Raw genomic sequence first — 19,083 nt, forward strand, 5'->3', positions numbered from 1 at the left:
CGGGCCGGCTGCAGGCGCTCGGGGCTGGCTGGGCCCTGCCCCCCCGGAGCGGCGGGACCCCGCGGGCAGCGCCTGTTTCCCGCCAGGGGGCGGCCGCGGGGCGGGAAGGGCGGCGGGCGCGCGGCCCTGGGCGGCCGGTCGGTAGCCGCGCTGAGGCGGGGGCAGCGCGGCCGCGGGCGCCGGTGCGCGTCGCTGCTGAAAGCCTCGGTCACTCGCGGGCTGGTGTCAGAACCGGGGGAGAGGGTGCGGGCGGGTGTTGTGTGCCGCTTCGGAGGCACTAGCACCGGCTGCGCGCTGCGGCCGGCCGCGGGTCCCTGCCCGCAGCAGCGGGGCCGGGCCGGGCCCTGCAGCTGGGGGGGCCTGCGGTGCCCCCGGGAGCCGGGTGCGGAGGGCCCCGGTGCGCGGTAGCGGCTGCAGGGAGCCGGCAAAGCCTGCAGAGCACCGCCAGCCTTCCGAGGGAGCTTCTCGATAGCGACCGAGAGACACGCTCCTCTGGATCAAAGTGCCAGGACAAGTGGGAAGTTTCACAGTTCTTTTAAGTAGGTGGTACCTACCGACCCCACAGAGTGCCCGCAGGGTGCCTCAGCTGCGGCAAAGCGGTGTTATATATAATATACTGAGGGTATCACAATACTGAACTATAGGGTTTTCTTCTATTTTTCTGTGTATCCCTCTAGCCAGCAATGAACAGCAGCAGCTGCTGCTATACTGCGAAGGGCCTGGGTGCCTTCTGGGCAGGTAATCACGGAGGTTTGATTTTACAAGATGAGCGGTTTGGGTAAGAACTATGAAAGCTCTCTGTGAAGCCTGGAAAGCCCTTGTCTGGGACATGATGCACTGCAGTGGGAAGGTGGAAAGGTAAAATGAGGGCCTTGTGTTGCGCCTTTGGTGACTTTTTTTCAAGCTGTGCTTGCTGATTTTTTTTCCTTATATGTTTGGGTTTGGTTCTTGGTTTGTTAATGTGAATGGGGTGTCCCAGTCTGACCTGCATCTCTGCTCTGGATGCAACAGGTTGTGGAAGCAATGCAGACAAGAAATGTTTTGCCAGTATTGTTAACAAGCACAGGTTTACTTTCTTACATCTTACATAACACAGTTAAGACAGTCTAATAACTTAGTGTTTCATTAATAAATAATCAGCTACACTGTACCACCCACAACCCTGCAGGGGTAGGTCTCATGAAGAAGAGCAGAGAGAAATGAAATCCTGACCAGTCAGTCCCAGTGCATAGAAGGTAAGTGCTTCTTTAACATGTGCCTCTCGGTTACTGGTGGGTTGGAAAGTCCAGAAGAGCCTGTGTCTCAGCTGGGTTGGAGATTTGAGAGGAGCAGTAGTAGTGCTGAAGCACTCACTAGCTGGTCACTTCACAGCTCAGGACAGTGAATCAAATCGAGCATAAATTCAAGTGACACTGTAAATTAGTCTTCAAGGCTTTTTGTTTTAAAGTCAGTACAACCACATGATGGTAAACTTCAGATGGATCCACCAGCAAGCGAGTTGCAGAACCTGAGCCTACTCCTACATGTTTCCTAGCAAGTAGCTTTATGTGTAGAATCTGATGCCGTTAGGAAGCAGAGGCTTGACTTCATCTGGTTGCATAAACTTTGTTTCTAGAGTCTTTTGTATCTATAAATATGAAAGTGACAGCATGGGCAGTAATGGTCTGCGTCCTTGAAGATCCTCACGAAGAAAGGTACGAAGCAGCATCCAAAACAGCACCTATGGCGAAAGAGGAGATGGACATGTATGGAATGATTTATTGACTTTTCTTTCTGCTGGGTATGACTGTGCTTTTTCTCTGCCTTATTCTGTCTGCCTTTTTACTGTATGAATCCACTTCTTTCCCAAGTCTCTTAAATTAAGTTTAAAGAATCTTCCAAAAAATAATTATTTCTATTGCTAATATCTTATGCATTAGGCTGAATCTCAGCCTGATTCTACATTACAGTAAGGAAGCGGACAACATGGTACTAATTTTTCTTTGTCTTATGCAAAGTAATAACATTCATGGTTAAATATAGCGAGTTTGTATCCCCTGTAGCCATGATGACTGTATCTAGAATGGACAGAATGACTTCTCATCAAGTATAGAAGGGCAAACTGTCTGTATAAGCACCAGCTAGAATTTTTATTTTTTAATTACTCTTTTTTTAACCTTCTGCTATGAACAATCTTTGAAGTATACATGAAAGCTTACCCAACCATACACAAGCTGGTGCACAGAAGGTAGGACAGTCTGCCCAGTCTGTAGGTGACCTGTGTGGTGATGTGCTGGCGGCAGGAAGGGCATATTGTGGATGTTGGTTTGCTTGAGAAGATTCCCGCTAGGATGATCGGAGGCTGAGACACCAAGTAAACTGAGTTCCAGAGGAAATGAGAAGCAGTAAAATTAGAAGCACAGGAAATCTTTTACAAGCTGTAAAGTCTTAATTGGAGAATGTAGGTTCTTAGCATGGCTGATCTAGAGGCTCCTACGTTACTATTATTGATTTCAACTATATTCATAAGAACTACTGTACTGCTTGTCCTGTGTATCCCAATGCATTGCTTCTACCAGCAGCCAGTATTTACTCGGATAAGGACATATACAGAGAATTATCTGTGGGATAATCTCCTTAGTCAGGCAGTCTCTACCACCCACTGACAGATATACTCTGACATGGGGAATTTATCTTCTGATATTTAAAATAATATGAAAATGCATATTCTCCCTGAAGAAGAGATTTGAAGGATATAGAGGAGCTTCTGGATCAACTTTTCAGCAAGAAATTCATCAAAGTAGTTATTCTAACATAAGAATCTCATCAGTCAGATGCTGGTGCTGTCCCCAGTTAGTAAAGTCTGTAGCTTCCCTCATGTTTTTTCAGCCTGGACTTGACTCTCGTACTCCTTGAGGGGCACACTCCTTCTAGGTACATGAAGGTTATTTTTTCAGAAATGTTTTCAGTGAAAAATAGCATTATAAGAACCCTAACCCAAGTTTAAGGTATGTTCATACTGTAGCCTGAAGTAAAACTTCAGGAGTAGAAAGGTGCTGTCTATTAGATATATAAGATAGAGCATATCTGAGTTTAATTGCCTTCTGGGCTTAGGGATTTTTAAAAATGTACGTGTCTCTCTTCCTGTAAGAGAAGTTATTTGGCTGTTCTTTGAAGCCTTTCCCCAGTGTCTTCTTTAAGCTTCACCTCTTCCGTAAAGGTGACTAGAACAGTAGCAATGAAATGCACTGGCCTTAACAGGGTTTGTTCTGACAGTCCTAGCTGCTAGCTGGTTTTAAAACAATGGGTGCTTCTGTAGATTAGCTAATGCTGGAAAAACAAGTCTGGTCTCTCATCTTAGTTTATCTTCCAACATTTCTAGGGAAATTTTCCAGCCTCTTAGATTGTGATTGGGTCAGAAGACTGTCTTTCCTGTTGGTTTTAAAATGAAAAACATTTCACTTCTGCTAGCGTGTAGAACCATGAACGCTGACAGAAGCACAGTCTGGCACTTACCCGGTTGCTCAAGGGTGGCTGTTTCGTGACAGGAGTAAGGTGGGGGAGAAGGATACTCATATTCCCCTGTGCAAAGAAAAACAAGGCAAAACATAAAAATGCATACAGCTTATGCATCCCAAAGCCCTGTTTGGACTCTGACAAGAAGCTGCATGGGGAGGTGCCTCACAAGGGAGGCCTGACATGGCTCAGTGAAGTACAGGACAGGGAAAAAAATGCTGCTGAATTGATTCATGGATTTTTAAAGCCAAAATAGCCTGCACTGACTAGCTAGTCTCCATTTATAATATAAGACAAGAAATTAAATAGTTTTTTTCAGTACAAAGGCAGTAACTGCATCCAGCATAACATTGGGGTGATACCTGGTTTTAATTTGAGGACTCCATTGAAAAAGGATCCACAGTACCTCTAAATAGTTTCAGTGATTACTACCCTTACTATTAGTATTTAGAGTCTTTTTTCTAGTTCGATTTTTGTCTGCCCTCAGCTACCAGCCAAGTAATTTCATCATGCCCTTTGTTCTAGAAAGAAGTTAAAGATCTTTACCCTTTTGTTGTAGATAAGGGAGAAGGGAAGCTGGTGACTAAGACACCTCATGCTACTTTAGTTCTTTTACTAATCTTACAAATTAAGAAGGTAATCAGCCTACCTGAGTGTGAAATAAATGAATGTATAAAAAAAAGACATTCATGAATGTATCCAAAATACATTAATGTATAAAACTTTACAGCCAGCTAGCATGGATGTGGTGTCAAACTACCAGACTGGTCTGCAGCTGGACAGTCCCTATGAGAAGCCTGTTTGGCCAAGCCCAGGCAGTGTTGGAGAAGCCCTCACCCCCAAGCAGAGCAGCCCTGACCTGCAAATCCAGCCTGTGCCCCTGAGCCTTTCGGAAACAATGTGAGTCCAGCCGGGGAATAAGCCCACTGGGATACAAAACTGGAATTTTCCAGAATGAGACAGAATACAGTGACAAAGTTGAAAATAGCCGTGTTTCCTTGAATGGCTTGCCAGAAGTGGTAGAGATTTGCAATGGCATTTGGGTTTAATGGTGGTGGTGAGGTGTTTAGTTTTTTGTTTTAGTTGTTTTGATTTTGGTTGTTTTGGTTTGGTTATTTTTTTAGATGGAAGGTTTTCTGTGGAAAAAAAAAAATTGTAAAAAATTAAAAGTAAACTATTTCCCTCTGATCTAGAGGAGGAATGTCCTTGGTAGAAGTGAGCTATCACTGGATGTGTTTTTCTGAAGGACCTGCTTCCAGTGCAAGAACAAGAACACTGCAACTCAATGTGTTGAGTGTCTGCCCCTTGGTTGAGTAGCTCACAAGTGAGACTTTTTCTCCCCCAACCTCTTGCAAGTATTTCTGAGTTTAGAAAGAGGCCAGAGAGGTCTTTGAAGACAAAAATATTTACAGGGAGAGCTGATCAGAGTAAAATGCCCTGAAAATGAGTCAAGTTTAGAGGCTTAGCACTGACACATCTAGCCTCATTAGTCACCTTCTGACATTCCTTTGTGGTTTTTTTGCTCCAGTGCTGTCTGTTGAATGGCAGTTTCCTCAATAGCAGGAAGGTAACAAAGGTAAAATCACTGATAGCACAGTGTGCCTTTCAATAAGTGTGAGCTTGAACAGGCAGGAGACAAAAGGAGTGTTGTGAGACACTTGTGTAGGTGTGAGAGCAATGCCTAGTTTCAGAGGGAAAAGCCAACCCAGCAGAGCTGCAGCTGTCAGTGACCTCTTGCAGTTGAGCTGAATTGTCAGCACCCAGTCATGATGTTTCCCCATGAGACAGCAGGGAGGAGGGGTTGTTCATCCCTGTAGGACCTGGCTGCAGAGCTGACTCATCTAGGGACGGCAGCTCTGGGCACCAGGGGTGTTTGGGAAAAGGTCGGTTCTCTGGAAAACTAGATTACAAATTAAGCAAGACAGCCTGTCCACGTACAGAGTTTCCTGGCTGAACGTTTGTTCATCAGGAACATGAAATTATTGTAGAGATACAACTGCAATTCCTTTTCTGATAAAGCATGTGGTGTTTGAAAAATTGTTAACTAAACCAACAGAAATATTTTTTGCCACTGTAAGTGATGTTTCTGCTGGGAGATCCTACCAGCTTGCCTACCCCAGCCCTGGGGTCTATGTGCTAGCACAGGCACTTTCTAAACCCATCACGTTCCCGCAAAGCTGGGCCCCTTATGAGCTGGCTTAGTTACACTTTGGAAACCAACTATCAGTGTTTGCCACCCAACCACTAAGAAGGTGCTTTTTCCAAAATCCTCCTGGTGAAGCCTGCTTACCCCCTTGGCTGCAGTACGGTGGTGCAGAGGGCTCTTGCCTGTAGGGTTCATGGTGCGGTTCATACATAATCATAGGAATTTCCACAGGTCCCTTCTCACTAGGCATCTCTGCGGTCCACCTGCCAAAAGCAATGCAAAATAAAATCTACTGTAAGTGGCTTTCAGTGCCCTGTATTTGTCAATGCCTGCTTCTGTAATTCCTAGTTCTCACACATTCTACTTAGAGGAAAATTATCAGTTCTCATATTCTGGCTTTTTTATAGACTGAAGTGCAGTCAGTTCCTGTTACACTTTATGATGAGGAAGATGGGAAGGGAAAGCAGAAAATACCATCTTTACATATTTCTTTGCGCTGGAAAGCTAAAAATGTCTCCCCAGAAAACACGCTATTCAAAGTGTGTAAACTCGTGACTGAAAGTGTTACCTTCAGAAAATTGGACCTAATTTTTTTTCTAAGGATTGTCAAAATAATCAAGGAGGGGAAGAGCACCACTTCAGAGCACCTGTGAAAAACCTTCATGTGTCATTAAGTCAGAGCCTGCAACAATGCAAGCAGTGGCAATTAGGATCTGTCTTGCGTTGGGTTATTGTGCAACCTTATCATCATCATCACTACCATGACCAGTTTTGTACTGTGAAACTATTGTCTCATCAGTAGTGTGACAGGCTTTTATTGGGCAAGATCATTATTAAATATGACTTCACTGCCTGAGGCTCTGAACAAGATCAGGCCACAAAATATGTGTGTTTTGCAGGTGTAGCAGGAACTGTTCCTTGCAATAGAGTGGGAGGAAGAGGGCACAGCTGGAGATGTATGCTTGTATTACTGTAAATGGAATGGTGTTAATTATTCTTAGCTGTCCTTTGAGCCGGTGTTAACTGGTTGATTTCTTACTAATGTTAACTGTAGGAGTCCTTTGCAGAAGAAAGTTACAGCCTTTTGCACAAGTCAGCAGAAAAGGGCAGCTTTGGAGGGACAAGGAGAAAGACATTTGTGAGGAGCTGCTAAATGCATCTGGTGTTGGTTTACCAGCTGCTCAGGTAACTGCACATAGCTCTTTACAGTCCAGCCTAGATGTCCTGTGTTGCTGTGCAGACATCTTCCCTGGGTTGGATCAGGACTGGGCCTGTCTCACCTACTCACCGGTGATGCACAAGTGAGGGGTTATATTGTGAAGAGACCCTTGGATAAGCAAATAGAGACTGAGAAATGTAACATTTGGCAAGTCAGCACAAGCTGCCTGAATATTGTGAGGTCAAACTGGAGTAGGATAGAAATTGCTGAACAAGACAAGATGGTCTCAACAGGTCTGTTTCGGAGGTATGTTGGAGGGCAATAAGTGTGGGGGAGGCCAGAAGAAGGGGGCACTAGTAGTGCTGAGGTAAAGCATCCATCCTTTTAGGGAGGAAGAAAAGGAGGAATTTGAAAATATCACTAGGGAAGAAGTGATGCAATTTTCACAAATCTGGATGAATGGGAAGTGAATGAAAAATGGCAGAGATGAATAATAAAGAGAATACATAGCATGGTGTGGAGAAAAATCAGAAATACAGCATTGGCCATGTAAGGCCAAAGTTGCTGGAGAAACCTGCTAATTATGGATTGGAGAGGAGCAATGGGGAAAGGTGCATCTCAGTATCCTTGTTATAAGGAAGCTAAAACAGGTGATGGGGAATGTGTGAGGTATTAATAAGCTTCATGAGGATCCCACTGAGAAGAAAAAATGAAAAGTTGAGAATCAAGAGAACTTGAGTAAGATCAAGCTAGGAGAGCCAAGGGAGAGTAAGAATCTACAGAGAAGAAAGACAGTGTGTCAGTAGTAACTGTGGGTTCAGGAGGGTGATGATAGACAATATCACTTGAGCCAGTGTTGACCAAGGGCTGTCTTCCTGGGACAAGTATCAGTGGGCAAAATTATAGGGAGTTGCCAAGTTTTTGGCTTATTGCTATCTCAATACTTAAACACTATACACTAAATAATGGGTGGTGTCAGTTTGGGTGACATTTCTGCTGAATTCATCTCGCTGTGAAACAAGAAAAGAGGAAAGGGCTTTTGAATTTCATCCAGTGACTAAAAAGCCCAAGCAAAAGGCCTGTCATGAGGCACAGTGTAGGAGGGAATAATAATGGATAACATAGTGAGAGTGTTGCAAGTTAACTGTTGAATGCAGGCAAACACTTATTAATCCTTGCTCCACCCAGTAAGGTATTATAATGTCACTGGTTAAATGTATAGGACAAGAGATGCAGGAGAGCCAAGAATAGTGTGGGAGTCCCACTGGATGCCAGGTTTGTGTGTGATCTACTAGAGCCATCAAGCACAGCAGCTGCGGGCTGCTGACAGAGTTGGTGCCTTGAATTTGCTCGCCTTCAGTCTCTTGTTACGTGCTTCTAACAGTGCAGCCAGTAGCTCTGTGTGTTGCAACGGAGGACCTGCCCCAGAGCACGTGAGCTGGGAGTACTGTATGGGTAGCTGGATCTCAGCTTCTGCGGGAGCTTCTTCAGCCTAACTGGGAGAAAGTACCAGGGGTTTAGATACTCTCTGGACCTGAATGCTGCAAGTTCAGAGGCCCAGGAAAGGATTCTTTAGGACATTTTGTGCAACTCAACAGACCCTTTCATTCTGTGTATAAGTGGTTACTCTCAGTTCTTGATTGCAACCATGCCTGTGATGCCTGAGAGCTCTTTCTCAGCCCCAAACCTTTAGGTGTTATTGCTATAGATAGAGCTAGAGACTTTCCTGTCTCAGATGTGATCATCTGCTGGAGAGGAAGATTTAGGAGAGAATGGACAGTGTTGTAGCCTCATAGGAAAAAGTCATAAGGAGAAATATCCAGCAGCAGTTCCTGAAGCGTAGAAAGATGTCCTATAAACTCCCCTCCAGAAACCAGTAACATCTAGAGGGGCCACGTTTAATAGCTAGGGAGGTGATGTAAGTTGTCTCCTCTGCAGTCACACTGAACAGAGCTCTCTGCAAGGGCAGAACAGACTCTTGTGCACTCCTGAAGTGGGGGCTTGGTTTATCTGAAGCACTCAAGGTTGACTCAAGCATCTGCAAACTGCTTGATTTGCAGGCAGAAATGTGTAGTCCCAAGGACACAAACAAACCTGTGCCTTCTCTCTTCTGAAGTCTCAGTCTCTCCTACATATGGGTATAATTGGTTTGCACTGGAACAGAAAGCTCACTTTAAGTCCTGTGGAGGTTAACATTAAAAAAAAAAAAAAAAAAAGGCAAAAAGCAAATCAGACTGTGAGGTGTATACACAAAGAACCAATTCAGGGAAAGGAAAGTGGAAATGACAAATGCCTTTATGTTCCAGGAATGACATATCCTAGGGGAGAATGGGCAACAGCAGTTTCCATCATCTACCTCTGGATCTGCTCCAGGCACTTGTGTTCTGGTGTGAAGAGCAGTTGTCATGCAGCCAAACAAAGTTGCTGAGCTGCGAAATCCTGTGTCAGGGCCTCACTCTCTGGCTCGCACCCGCACCTCTGCACATTCTCTCCTGAATGTCCCTGATGGCTAAATAATCCCACAGGTGAGAATAGTTCGAAATGTGCCTGCAAAGAGGCACAGGTGCTGTCATTTGTGCTTTGTGAAGGGGAAACTGAGACACATGGAGGATGATCTTTTCAGGAGTCCTGACAGAGTTGTCAGTTGGCCTCCCATGTACGGTTCAAACAGTTGCCAAGAGAACAATGGTTTTCCTCCCCTCTGATATTTTTCAGAAAGGTTTTTTGGGTGCTGCGTGTTTGCAGTGGTGGGCAAAGAGACAGTCCCATCTATGCCAATCACTTTTCGCCTTTCAGAAATACTTTTTCCAGTTTATTTCAAGTTTGTTGGAAATATGATTTTCCCACAAACACTTCTTCAAAGGTGACATTGTGGTATTTTGAAATCAAAGTGTTCATGAGCCTGGAGAGTCCCATGGGATTCGTCTCCTTGTTGACCTAGGTGCAGCTCAGTAGAACACAAACTAGGAGCTACTCAACAGTCATTTCAGGAATCTCATTACTTGAGTGCTGATGCATTTTTCTTTTAGTCTTATGAGCCTGTGCCAATGAAGTATTTATGATTTCATTTGAAAATTGAAGTTCACTGCAGTACTAATTCTTCGCCATTCACATCCCAAAATTATAGTCTGAAAAGGAGAGGAGGCAGATGGGATTTGGCAGGTGCATGTGTATCAGACTTCAGGTAACATTTCCCTATTTCCCTTACCTCCGTATTCTGTTCTGTTGCAGTTCTTCTTCACAAGTAGATTGACCTAGTTAAAAAAAATCGATGTGGCATGTGGCACTTCTGTGAAAGCTGATCAAAATTTACTTTTTTTTTTTTTTTTTTGTAAATGTAACTGAGGCTTGTTTTAGCAAGAGGATTAATTGTTGGTCTCGCACTGCAGACTGCAAATGAAGTTTCTCAAAACTTTTCAAAAGTGCTTGGTGCTAGCCTACCTCTATTCCAGTTGAAGCAGTGGAGCTGCTCCCTGGACCCAGACATGGATGTAACAGCACAAAATACCTAGTTATTCTGGGATCAGAGGAGAAAATGTAGGAAAAACTTGGATATGTGAGAGAGGGACTAAAGTTGCAAAGGGCTTTCTTGGTGCCCTGTCTGTATTAGAGCTGGCGATGAGGGCTGGATCGCTATCATGTCATCTGGCAGGAGGCTATCATATTTGGCTATCACATCATGTACCAGGGCAGCTCCAGAATCTTAGGCAGAACAGGAAGCAGTGGTTACTCTCCAGAATCTTAGGCAGAACAGGAAGCAGTGGTTACTCTCCGTTCCAGCTCCAGCTAATGTCTGTGTGGGATTTGCCATTGACTTCACTAAGAGTAGGTTCAGAAATGGAAAAAAAAGAACATGGAATCTGGGAGGAAACATTAAGTGATTCATGTATTTGAAGAGGATAGGGTAATACATTCAAAAGTGTATTTTGGAAGATTAATGTTAAAGTATTATCGTAAGTGATCTTCAGATTTCATGGACCTGGGGAGGTATAGCAGTTTTCACCAGTGATCTGTTGGCTTGTAGGGTACTAGTCCAGAGGCTTTCAGTTTGCTCTAATGTGTTCTTGTTCTCCTTTCATCACTAGTTTCATGTTTTCTTGGCCCTTTCCAGCTGTGTTTATGAGACAATTTCAATTTCTGCTATTTTAAAGAGTGACCATAAAATGCCATTGCTGCTGGCATGCAGTTGCATTTGTGGCTTGAACAATATTGAGTGCCTCTGTTTTACTTTATTGAAACAGTTAATTCTAGTTTTTGGCGAGCAATGAAACATTGAATTCCTCAGTGGAGAGATCTTTTCCCTGTAGCCTTAAGTTGGTCATTTATGGTAACATTCACAATGTGCTGAGGCTTTTCAGGTGTTATGGAAGGAATATGTGCAGCTACATATAAACAAAAAGTTGGGGAGCAGTGTTCAGGTATTTGTTTATTCTTTTTCTTAAAATAGAAGCTAAAAGAGATGACTGCTGGTAGCAAAATAAAAGTTGGACATTAAAAAGTATTCAGGATGTCTGAAGTAGACAACCTTTTCAATAAGACAAAGGACGCTCTGCCAATTCCCTGTTCTTTGCTCCCAAATTTAATTTTTAATTCTGCAGTTATTCTGGCTTTTAAGCCTGTATCAGGCTACCAGCTTCCTTTCTCAAAGAGACGGGATGTAGCTATGGGGGATTCAACTGAATATGAACCATATTTCATGTTGCAAATTTTTCACCTGGTTCTCTTGGCTTGTCTGTTGACTGCATTGACTCACTAGCCAATATGTAAGGTCACTGCTTGATGAAGTGATCAGTGGAAGAAGTTGGTTACTCATCTGTTGAAATCACCAGGATGTTTTTGTCATCGAGCCATGGAGCTGGGCAGAACCCACAATGTCACTGCGTAGGTACCGCTTCTCCTCTCAGGTGGAAAGGGAGATATTTATGTGTAATCCAAGTCTCCACATGTTACATGGAAATTTAGAGTAAAATAAACATAACTGTTGTTCACAGAATCAGGAGGAATCACTGCAGGGTGAAATGCTGGAGAACTAAGCTCTGCTGAGAAAGAGCTCTTTGCTTTTTCAGTTTTGGAGAAAACCTTTTCTTGCTTGTGGTATTGTAAATGGTGAAACAGTTGCAAAGAGATTTAGAAGGTTTTGGGGTTTAGTTTTGTTTTAAAAGTGCAACCCAGTGTTTCTTTGCTGCAATGTGTGCCTGGAGGGCTGGTCGCTGGGTTACTGGGCTTGCGCAGGCAGCAGCAGCACTTGTGCATGCAGATCGGCAGCCTGGCCCTGACTGTGTGAACTCACAAGGCTGCTGGATAGGCAGGGACTCCCTGGATTTTCCAGTCCTGTCGCAGGTCAGACGTTTATGTTAGGTTATCCCTTCATGAAGGGAGCTCCAGTCTATAATTCAATACATTTACTGCTCCTGTTACTCTCACCTTACAGCAATTCAATATATTGTAAACTTTCATAAACCTCCTAGCCTAAAATTATTCATGGTAGTTTATTCCTGTTTGTTATTGTGCCAGCATCATGCTTTTATAGAAAAACCTTCTCCCCTCAAGACAGCTCAGAGAACATTCCTGTCTCTCTGCAGCCTTTCCTTCACAGGGCTGAGCAAGCTTTTGAGTCCTCCTTGTGTCTGTACAGTGGATTCATCCTTCTTGTCCATGAGTGTCCAATGAGCTCTGTCCTCAGCCTATATAATGGGATGAATGCCATCTTATATTTAATGGCAACGCTGTCTTTAGAATAATCCGGTATTCCCTTTTTCTTTTCCACACCACATCGTGCTGATGGTTTGTATTTATGCTGTCATTAGCCAGCAAGTAGGTCTTTCTCCTCCAGTGTAATTTTGTACTAATGAACTCCCAGCTTGTAGCTGAAATTCCTGATGTAATTTTCTAAATGCACTGCTTTGTAGCATTATAATACATATGAATTCTGTTGCAGCAGTTCTCTAGGTTTTCTCATCTGTGTAATAGATTTTCTACTTCTATAACTTGTTTCTTCATTCATACATTTTTATTAGCCACTCATACTTCTGTCAAGGTTATTAATTAATTGAATAAGATCCATCACTGATTTCTGCATTACATCTGGTTGCATCAAAGGTTATCTCTTAAATCTTGTTCCTTAATTTACTGTTTGAGGTATAATCCCTTGCTTTGTTCAGATGACCAACTTCACTCACATTTAAAGAGCCCTTATTCTGAAGGATGAGCACAACTGGGCCCTGGGATTGTGCTAAAACCTGTCCCTAATTACCATTCCAAAAATAGAGTACTAACCACTAAAAGGAAGTATTGTCCAGTGGTTTGTGGATTAACCTGGACTGGGGAGAAAAAAAAAGATGGGCTCAGTTCCTGTTCTGCAGTAGTGATGACGAGCAAATTGGTTAGTCTTGGTTTGTCTTAGCTCTGTATATGGAAACACTGTACTGGGGAGACACTGTGACCATTCTCCAGTGACATGGTCCACACCTGCTGTGGCTTGTCTTAAAACTTGAGCAAACAACAGAAGATAGGAAATGCCGAGTTTAGATTCAGCTTTTGTCCTCTATTGACACAATTTTGTCTTTCATGTTCCCTTCTAGCTGTCGAAATTGAGGGCAGCCTTACACAACTCTTTCCAGCGCTTCATCATTACCTTAAAATTTGATGTTGGCTGTCTTTTCGCTTAATTCTTTTATGGATTAACATTCCCTTACTGACAGCATTGAATCATACCAGGAGGTAGCCAGCATTTTGTTTATACCCATGTAAAAATAATGTCCATAACTTGTCTTTCACTTGAAAACTGATAGAACAACTCAAGTAACGTGTCACATAGCATCTGTACCTGGTTTAGCAACTCTTACAAAGATATTATAAATAAACATTTGTTTGAAGAAAGCAGGTGTGCATTCTGCTTTTATGTGCCCCACCTTTCCTATGGAGCATTACTTTGACTTTCCATTCTTATTACTGTTCTCATCTTCACCTTATCAGAAAGTTCGTTTTCCTCATTTCTCTCTCTGATCTGTTCTAGGAGAAAGTTAAAATATCCTGAGAAAAAAATTTGCCTCCAGATTTTAGGAATATAAGAAAGTGCTTTCAGATTCTGAAACCTTGACAATTTAATCATAAAGAGTTAACTTTTACAACAAAGAGCCACAGCTGCCATACTCCTCAAGCGCACTGTTTTAGTCCTCGCCACCTCCCTTTCTCTGCTTCTTAAGGAGCAAACATAGTATTGATCCCAAGTAATTTGAAAGCTCTTACCTTTAGGTAGCTCTGGCAAATCTGGGGAGCAAAACCACCTCAGAAGTTGATCACTTAATCCATGCCTTTGCAGTGCAGCTGTGTCTAGGAAAGAAAGCAGCACACATGACCAGTGACATGACCTGCTGTCATGCCTCAGTAGCGTATCCAGTTGAAGATGCAAGCAAGTCAGGTTAGTAGACAGTCTATAATTACCCCAGTTTGCCCGTAGTCCCTGCCTACTGCTCACACCTGCTCTGCAGCAAAAGGAATGTTGTGTGACAGGCTTGCACCAGAGTTTTTTTTTTCATTCTAATACCCCAGAAATTCTACTTCATCTTAACCTGAAAGCTAGATAAAGACAATCAGAAGCAGCACAGGAATAACGTGAGGACAATGGTGAGCGAAGTGTATATCCTAATTCATTGTGCTTCTATACAGACCATCACCGAGAATGATGAAAAGCCATAGGTACAGTTGTATATGGGGCTCTGATATTTTGTTATGGAAGCCAATGATCACTTCAACTTTCTGACTGATTGTTTGTGCTTAGATCAGCAGAGATATCTGTGCAGGGTGGTAACCATTGACATAATAGCTGGGATCTTCTTGGTAACTAGACTTGTGGCTGAAATGGACTTTTTATTAAATAGATGCTTTGTCTCTGTGGTGGGTTGACCTTGGCCAGCTACCAGATGCCCACCCAGATGCTCTTACTCTCCTCAACAGGTCAGGGGGTGAAAATAAGATGGAAATGTTCTTCAGTCAATATAAAGGCAGGGACATCGCTTACCAATTACCATCACAGGCAAAACAGGCTTGACTTGGAGAAAATTAATTGAATTTTTGCCAATTTAAATATATTTGGATGGTGAGAAACAAAGACAAAGCATCTCCAAGTATAACAGCAGCCATGTGAACTTCTTAGTAAGGATCATTCTCTCTTCATCCAAACCCACTGCAAAACTGTTTCATGCAAGGACTGTTCTGCACAACAGGAGCCCACCTGCAGTGCTCGCAACAAGGACAGAGCACGATGCATCAGTTTTCCTGGGGGACTCACATCACCAGTCCAAAACATGCTGTTTGCTTGGCTCCTGGGTAAACAAATTCTTACTCAAGAAAGGGCTGCAGCAGTGAAGGAAGCCCCTGACCTTGAGAGATCAGGATTGCACAATGATTAGCAAAATAGTAAGGTACAGGTGAGAGACTGCCAATGGGTAAAGGAAGAAGAGAGTGAACAGTTGAGCACTCCCAAGTTTTCATGCCTTTTGTCACCACAATTTGGAAATGGAACAGAGACTTTTGTTGTTAATGGATGTTTTGGTGTTAATGGATGGTGTAAATGGTGAAAGCTTGTCCCCTGCCTCTCATCTGGACTTGAAGGACCAAGTGCAGAGCACTTGCTCAGATTTGCCTCACTGGCAAGGCTGGAGGCTCAGCGCTTTGTACATTATACACACACTATCATTTATATTCAACTACCATCAAAGTAGTTGCTGACTCCTCTGACAAGAGCCACATCTCCAGGCTAAACTAAAAATTTGAAAGGGTGGCTGACAGTGTCACTGATCCTATTTTTGCATTTCAAATCTTCGCTCTTTCACAGGTTTCCTGTGTGATATTGGGCAAGTTATTCACTCCTCTGTGTTCTCTCTGTGTAACAGGGATAATAGATTCATCATAGATTCATCATAATATTACTACACAACTTAATTTTAATAGAGATGCTAAAATGCTGCTTTGTTGAAACTGAAATGATTTGGGGAGATAATTTTGTCAGTGTTTCTCAGGAAAAGGTTTTATTTCTCAGGGTTCGCTGGTCATTTCTGATGAGGGAGAATGAAGATCACTCCCACATGTATGGCTAAATATGGTAGGGTATTGAGAGTATTTGATGAGGTTAAAAGTCAAGAGGTATAGCTATAATGTATAAGTACAACAGGTAGTAAGAGGGCGTTGAAGAGGCTGAAATATGGGATAAGAGAAAGAAATGACACTGTACTGGGCAGTGTGAGGAAGAAGGAGCGACAGAGAGCAGCTGCTATGGACTGACCACAGCCCCCATTTCCCTGCACGACCAAGGGTAGGAAGAGGAGTCAGGAGCGAAGGAGTGAATTAGAGCCTGGGAGAGTGGGGAGGAAAGGTGTTGTGTTAATGTTTGTCTTTTTGTTTCCCACTACCTGAACTTACTTATTTTAACTGGCAGTAAATTAAGCTAGTTTTCCCCATGTAGAGTTTGGTTTGCCCATGACGGTAATTGATAAGTGATCCCCCATCTTTATCTTGACCCATGAGCTTTCTTGTTCCTGTTGCTCCTGTTTTCTCTCCCTGTCCTACAGTGGGTGAGTGGCTGGGTGGGAGTTGGGCTTTTAGCAAAGGTTAACCCACCACAAACTCCCACTCCATATGTGTCTTTACTCATTCTGTTCCTTGCAGATGCAATCATTAACAACTCATGGTTACAAACACCATCATAAGTTTTTTAGTGAACAGTTGCCTCAAATTCTTCAACAACACCCCCACCTATAAAGATCTGACCCTCTGCTAGCACATACGAGGTTTTTCCAAGAAAATCTTACAAACATCTCATCTGTGTTCACTTGTGACATGCTTTGCGCTGTTGAAAATCAAGAATGACGGAATGGTGTTGATAAATAGAGTAAAACAATGAATGAAAATGAAAAGGGTAGTGAGCCTTCTGAGGCTGACATAGTGTGAATGAACCTGGAACTCAGAGGAAACTACAGAACATAACAGAATGTAGAGTATATATGTCAGAATATGTCTCTGTGTATATCTATGCTGGTGAATGCCCTGCTGGCACTAGAGAAGCACACAATGTTCTCTTAACTTTTTTAGGGATTTCATAGTAGAACTTACTGTCAGTATAGACAGGAGCTGGATCAGGTTTAGTCACTGCATGTTCATACTGCAACATCACATTCCTTGAAGAGGTGTTTTAAAGTCTAGTGAAAACACTCTGTGTTGAAGGAAGGAGAGAGAGAAGTGTTAAAACAGTACATCTGTAGAACAAAGTGGAGTCAAAGATGATCCCTTTTAATTTATATTATTTATTTATACTTTTACTAGCTAAATATCAGTTAAATGATGCTTGTGAGATAGTCCCCTGTGATCTGAACTTCAGCAACAGTTTGTGAGCATGTATATGTCTATGGGGGAAAGAAGCCACAGGTACCAAAAAGTGCATATGTTTCTCTCTGTGTTCCAAGTGTCCATAGCATGTGAGAGTGGGGAAGAGGAATGGCTGCCAAGATGTGAGCTGCAGGGGCTATCTCCGCAGGATTGCATCGCTCCTCTTCCTGCTTGTGGCCAGCTATATGGGGAACCAGATGGATACAGACTGGATTTCCTTTTGTTCATGGAAGCATTTGATAAGGTAGGTTAAAGATATATTTTAAGATGCCTGTAGTTGTATAACAAATTAGTATTTCTTCGTGGCACGATATTGTGAGACTATATATGTTTTATGAAATATATTTTTCTGAAATACTTTCTTTCTGAACATATGCCAGGTGTTCTGGAGGGCACAGAGTTTAAACTCAGCCACAATTACCCTCTTCCATGACATATAAAAATGTTAATTTAGTAATTAGTATATTCTTGTTTATGTTGTGAAGATGGTAATCACTAGCCCTGAAATCTTTCACTCCTTGCTTTTCAGTACTGTAACACTGCAATCAGAGACACTACCATTAAGCAGGAAATGAATCTATGGGTGAAAGGGCCCATTTCTTTGGGGAGGGGCATCAGTTTTGGGGTTTTTTTCCTGAAAGTAAAGGGAAAAATAGTGATGAAACCATGAGTGCATCCAAAAGTGCTCGCGCGTGAGAAATTCTTACTGTGGTGTAAGGTGGCTTAAGTGCTTCAATATTTAGAACAGCTTTAATATACTTGACGTAGTCCCAAGCTGAGGCTCATGAAAGAACCTGAAGCTGTTTTAAGGTCTTAGGGCTATTTACAGGTGTACAGGAGGCAGGAATTGCTGGAGAGCCAGCTCTGTTTCGCCTGTTTCAAGTGGCACTGGGCATGCACATGATCTCACATCTTCAGCCTTTATTGTAGATGAGATGACAGGATGCAAAGATCCTCTTGTCTCCTGCCATACAAGCTTTTCTCCCTGCTGTGGTCACCCACCAGCTTCACTGTGATTCTTCAGCCTATGGGGGAAGTGAGTGGTTTTAAACTTCTGCTTACATGCACATCACTGGCTTTCTTTTGCAATCTTAATTACAGTGTTTGCTCTAAGAGGAACAGTGTGATATTTAGCAAAGAGGAAGATTTTATCAGTCACCTTGAATCATTATATCAATCCTTGAATATCATGTATGCTATCAGAGACAGACAAGGGTATAATAATAATCATTATAAATGAGACCATCAAGAGCTGATTGCTTTTCCTATCATACAAGAGATAGCCTCCTGTTGCATGTAGGAGCTACTTCAGCAATTATTTGGGGCTTCTCTCCTATTTTTGCTTGCAGTCTGTCATATGATGAGACAACTGGATTCAAGATTCCCCCCCGGCCCCTGCCCCGTGGCTAGTTGATAGCTCTAGTTCTGACTGTGGATGTTGTAACCATGGAGTAAAGGTCAGAAGGATCACTGTGTATGATAAAGGCTGTAAAACCTCACCTGAGAATTTCTGCATAGCTGCTGGCGGAGCCAGAGCACTTCTGGATATTGAGCCCTACACAGGACCATAGGTAAGGCACTATTATGGGGAAGCTGCTCCAGTGAAAGCTCCAGGAGGTTTGGAGCTTGGCCCAGGACTAAGAGCATCCTGAGGATGCACACAGGACAGAGCACACAGCAGCGCAGCAAGCCCCTTAGCTCTTTGGCCAGGCCTTGTTCATGCTATGTATGAGGGTGGAATGGAGCACAGTGGAGTTTTCTGTATCTCTTCATTGCCTTTAGGGGGGCCTCAGCCAACTGGCTAAAGCTGCACTCCTAGCTTGGAGGTGGATGAAACTGTGAGGCATGTTCTTCCCTTTGCTTCCTTGTAAATACTTATGTTCTTTGAAGCATGATTGTT

This window comes from Falco naumanni, chromosome 4 (genome assembly GCF_017639655.2).
Source record: "Falco naumanni isolate bFalNau1 chromosome 4, bFalNau1.pat, whole genome shotgun sequence".
NCBI classification, from domain to species: domain Eukaryota; kingdom Metazoa; phylum Chordata; class Aves; order Falconiformes; family Falconidae; genus Falco; species Falco naumanni.